The sequence below is a fragment of the Notothenia coriiceps genome, unplaced genomic scaffold, assembly GCF_000735185.1.
Source record: "Notothenia coriiceps isolate Sejong01 unplaced genomic scaffold, NC01 NC01_scaffold00012974, whole genome shotgun sequence".
Classification (NCBI taxonomy): domain Eukaryota; kingdom Metazoa; phylum Chordata; class Actinopteri; order Perciformes; family Nototheniidae; genus Notothenia; species Notothenia coriiceps.
The window spans coordinates 7,653-13,124 of NW_011345675.1; the positions used below are offsets into that span (position 1 = coordinate 7,653).

Consider the following 5,472-nt stretch of genomic DNA (forward strand, 5'->3'; position numbering starts at 1 on the left):
GTGTGTGTGTGTGTGTGTGTGTGTGTGTGTGTCATTAAATGTACCCTTTACTATCAGTAAAGCCTGCAGTGTGTCTGTCCCCATTTAGGGAATCCATGCACGACAGTACGACCAAAACAATTCTCCGTACTGAGCTTGACTGTGTGTTTGTATTTGCATAATGTCATGTAAGTGTTAGCATGTGGTATACTACTTGTGCATGAAAGCAATTGGATGAAATAAAAGTCAAATCGGTGACCGAGTTGGGTCAAGTTCCCACTGAGAGGCGGGAGGCAAACCCTCAAAGCCCCAGAGGGAATAACCCAGACACTAATTAAAAACATACTTTTATGTCTGTATTTGTGCACGAATAACCACAAGCTCGAGGAGGGCAGCAGATGTTTGTCCGTGTGTTTGGTGCTCCGTATATTGGCTCGTTTTAATATGTCTTGGATTAGGTTTTTCAATATGAGGAATATTAATAAGAGCTCCAGACAAGCGACCTACAGTTAGTAAGTCTTTGAGAAGCATCTTTATGTTGGGGCTGGTCCAAGGTGAGCACAGTTGATCTACTTTGTATACTTTGAAGTATCTTAATCTTTAGCATCTACTGTAAATTCGTCATATTTCATTAGGTCATGATGGTGAAAAATGCAGGGTAGCTTTGTGGCTAGACATTTGCAGGGAAGAGCAATAAAACAATACTTTTTCCAGAGCCGCTGTTCATAATGATTATTTTCATCCTTGTTAAATATGCTGATAACTTAAGCAGCAATCCTCACAATCATAAGAACGAGAGAATATGTGTAATGTTTCCTTGGAAATTATGATCATGGCTCATTATGATCAAATGACTCGTGGTTTTTGCTCTAATGGTGTGCTGTAAGCCAATGTGGGCTGGGTATAGCTGGATGAATGACAATGATTCATCAATACGCAGTTGCATACTCTAGTAAAGCTCATTTATTTTAAAACTCTACCTGAGTATAGTTTATAAATAAACGCACTCCATAATTCAGTTTCTTTCAACCTCATTTCACTCGCGCTGCCTTTTTCCCAGTAAAACGACAACCTCGTGCCATTAATTGCCATGCTCTGTTTGTGAGTGTGCATGTGTGTGTTTGTTTTGGGGTTGTGCCAGGCTGTCCTGATATCCCACAATTCTGCTCAGCTGCATAGAGCAGTGTGATAGGCTGGTGGAGGGGGGAACTGCAGCAGAGTAGCACCGCTGTCAGGAAACAGAAGCCCACTGCGAATGCAACTCGCATAACCAGCCGAACGAAGGACGGTTTACCTGGTAATAAACCTTTTTCTTTTGCTGATTTTCTCTTATAATCTTACCTCTAAGCTGCCTAACATGAGATGCACGCTTCCCGGTTTGCTCTGTCTTATTTCCTCTCTTGACATATTCGGGTCTTATGGTCACAACACCCGCGGCCGATGACAGATAATTAACATTTAAAAAGCACTTCTACTGTATTCAACCAGGCGGAAAAGACGTGGCTAACCGTGTCAGAAACATCGGTCATAACCTTTTCTATCCCGTTGTTTTGCATTGTAACGTTTCGGTGTGTAACATTGTAGCGACGTGGGTTTTTAACGCTGAATGGGCTTGCCTGCAGATGCTGGTTTTTGGAGCTAAAAGTCGGGTATTTCAAAGCAACAAGCCGCTTTAGGTACAGTAGGCTAACATGCTCCGGTTTCGAGGCAGAAAGTGCAAAATGGGTGAAAACTAAACGACAGAAATGCTTTTCCCAACCGAGAATCTGCCGTGTTTTCATCACTCAAGGGCATGCGCTGAGTCCCAAGCAAACACGGTTACATTTGAGGACAGTTAATGGATTACAATTGTTAAATTGTCGGAAGGTTAAGACGACATACTTTGGTGTTTTTGATCTGCAGTGCGGTAGGCGTGGTTAAGGGGCAGGAGGACACGGTCTGGATCAGCTTTTAGCATCCCCACATCCCTGTAAGCACGGAATGCAATGGCCGGAGTCTGACTTGACAATTTGATTAAGATGCACAGTAAGCTGTTGTTGCAGTAGCATTGAAAGGCATCAACATCAGGGGCCTTGTTTGCAGGCTTTCATAGTCACTGAGAGTATCTCTTGATGCCTACATTGACTTATAACAGTGTGTTCAAACATTGATATAGTTGTCTTTCTGTCCCACATTTACTGAAAATGTACTGCTGTTATTGTTTGATACGCTGAAGATCTTGACCTAACTACAAAACTCACATTCTGTTTGAATAGTGTAGCTTTGCAGGTCTAAGTAAGGTTGTAATGGGCTTTATTTAATCAGCCCAAAATCACACATGTCTTGGAGGGTTTTTGGATTTCTAGAACATACGACACCCTCTTTCCTTAAGCCCTTGATAAGGAAACACTGCAAATAATAGGATTAGATGACAGAGAGCCTACCACTGAGCACCAAAGGGACACAATGGGGTCATGCACAGTACAGGTAAAAGGGAGAATCATCTTTTATTGATTTTTCTTAGTAAAAAGTCAACAAGGGTCACTGCTTCTCATCCAAAACAAGCAACTTATTGACTGATAATAGAAATGCACAATGACACAGGGGACTTGTATAAAGCAAAAGAGCAACAGCCTCTGTTAGGGCTGCTGAGTCGACTACTATAGGGTTTGTTGTCAACTACAATTGATTTTTCAGCAATGTTATGCTTTGTTGTGTGGCTTATATCCAGGAAAATAAACACATCTTTGGAGAAACTAATATGTTAGTCAACCAGAACATATGAGTGTTTGTTGACTTAAGTTTTTTGTCGAAGTCAGCCCTACTTTTCAGAATGTATATCTTTATTTCCTACGTATATTTGTCTTCTTTTATATACAACTAAATATAAAACAAATGTTCTATGGTTGGTTTGATATAACAAGACATTTGAATATGTCAACTAAGACTTCAAAGAATTAGTAATAAACATTAGTGGCGGACCTATTTCTATTGAATACAGTACATACCTCAGGCTACGTTGGAGTACTGCCAAAGAACCAATAAGTATACAGATGAGAGTAATGTAGGCATGCCTGAACTGATTTCAACAACCAATTTAAACATTATGCTCTCGTGTGAACATTATCAGTAATCAAATCACAGCTGATTTAATGATTACCTATAGCTATAATCTCATAAAATGTATCCCTATTGGCCCATCCCAGCCACTGTATAAGACGCTATGAGCTCTTCGTCAAGCTACTGGGAATTAGTTTTAATCTTTTACAGTAACAGGGGATTTTCCCTCTGTTAAAGAAGGTTGTACAACTGGATCGATTGATGCTAACTCCAGACATACATGTATTTCAGGTGTTTTCCAGCTGTTTATGCTTGTGCCAGGCTTTCAAGGAAACCAACTCTGGTCTTGTAAGAATTCATGGCAACGAAGAATCTTGTTGAATATTGAAGTGCACAGTCAAGTAAGGATAACAATGGGTTAGCTGGTCTGTCTTCTGTATCCCTGAGTGCCTCGCTGCCGGTGACAGTAATGCTAAGAATGTAAACCCAGCAAGCCGACAGGATTTATGGCCTCCTCAGGAAAATATGCTCTCAGCTTGGAGTCACCTTCATGTGATTGGTCTGCCTTCCTCAAGTCCTGCAGTTGAGTGGTGTTGTGTCTTGTCTGGTTTCAGTCTAAAAGGGTTAAACTAAAACCTTTTTGAAAATGGATATGAGGAAAAAAAAGCCTCTGAAATGGCTACTTGTTCTAGCCGGTATGAGACGGTTTTTATGGAAAGTAATTACCATCAGTTTGGCAGTGGATTAGATCAATGGCTTATGGAGTCAGTTGCCAATTTCCTCCGATACAAGGCTGCAGTCTTATGAGACAATAAATCCTGCTTTAAGGTTTACTATGTTCCGTTTTTCTTTCAAATCGATTAGAGAGATGTTGATTCAACGTTTTGATCATTTTGGAAGCTGTTGTGGTCCTGTTAGATTGTATTGTTTTAACTTATTTGTCCATATTTCTAAGAGTTTGCTAAATTACTGAAACATATCTCTTTATAAAGAATCTTAAGGGGACTTGATGCCTCTCTAAAACTACGTGAATAAACAAAGAAGCTTCATTAAGGTAGTCTCTATTAGCTTTAGCAATAGCCAATATCACGAATCATCAGCTCTTGGATGTTTTGCTGAGTCACTGTTGGTAGGAACTTCCTAAGTTTGAACGATGTTCTTTAGTGGGTTGCATTATTGATTGGTAGACTGTTTTGTTTTCTCTGTATTTGAAATATTACCTCCCAGAACTGCTTAGTTTGTTCTGCACCAGAGCTGGAGAATGTTCTGGCTGAACACTGAGGTAGAAACAGATCTGGGTTGTTTATATTTCTTGAATTCTTTAGGACAGAACTACACTGTACTAACCTGTGTGATGTTATTAAGAAACATTTTATACATGTCTTATGCCCTTATCAGCTTTGTCAGAATGTCTATTAGTATCTTGTTGGGAAGGTCAGTCACTTGTTGTTGCGTTTTTTTCAGTGGGCAACATTGATTCTCACTAGAGCGTCAGACTAATAATTAGTTCCTCGTGTTGCTTGCTTCACCAGTTTGAGTGGACTGGAGATCAGGTAAAAACATGTTGGCGGCTGTCAAATTTGTTCCACCTCCTCTACTCTTCAATCCAGTTGCATTTTGGCGCGATCAATTCCAGTCTTTCTTGTTTTACCTTCTTAACTTCATTCTAGGACTGCAGGTTTCCTTAAAGTGGACCTATCATGCTATATTTGAATAATATATTGTAGGGCCATACCTATATAAAACATGATGTTTTATATAGGTATGGCCCTACAATATATTATTCAAATATAGCATGATAGGTCCACTTTAAGGAAACCTGCAGTCCTAGAATGAAGTTAAGAAGGTNTTTTATACGTGAATATGTGTCCCCGGTGTTCCAGGGAACTCACCAAGTGTCCGAAAACACAACCCTCTCTCTTTTCCTCCATACCCAAATCTCTAAAAACGGGGCTGCAACGGAGCTGATACAGATTTGAATTTTTCTGACGTCAGAAAAGGGGTGCTCCGCCTATATGGGCAACTCTCCACCTATCAGGGGAATGGGGGGTTGGGCCACGGCCATTGCCGTTCGAAAGCGCTGGAGACGCTGTAGTACATATGCCAGGCCTGTAGGTGGCGCTGTAGTCTGCCACAAAAGCAGCGAAGAAGACTTCTCAGAATCAGCCCTTGTGAAGACAGGGCTGGAAAAGAGCAAATAGAGCGAAATGAGGCATGGCTAAAATGCATGATCTGTTTGGTATTTTGAAAAAAACACTTCACAGACATTTTTTATATAGGTATGGCCCTACAATATATGTTTCAAATATAGCATGATAGGTCCCCTTTAACTAAAGGATCAAGAACGTGTATAACCTAACCTATAACAATACACAGTATAATGTGTTATGGTTGTATTAATAATCTCATTGCAAAATGAATTAAAGTTAAGTCAAAAGTACAATAAAGTTCCAC

At 40.2% G+C, this 5,472-nt stretch overlaps 1 protein-coding gene across 4 annotated transcripts in view; it reads left to right on the top strand.

Moving 5' to 3' along the window:
* Positions 1-1,150: 1,150 nt before the first annotated feature.
* epb41l3b (erythrocyte membrane protein band 4.1-like 3b) overlaps positions 1,151-5,472 on the top strand; it is a 43,751-nt gene continuing 39,429 nt past the window's right edge. For 2 of the 4 annotated variants that reach the window (XM_010773808.1, XM_010773809.1), the window contains exon 1: positions 1,151-1,276. The gene's annotated coding sequence lies outside the window, so the exon portion shown is untranslated. The remainder of the gene's footprint in view (positions 1,277-5,472) is intronic. The other 2 variants (XM_010773810.1, XM_010773811.1) reach the window with 1 other exon arrangement.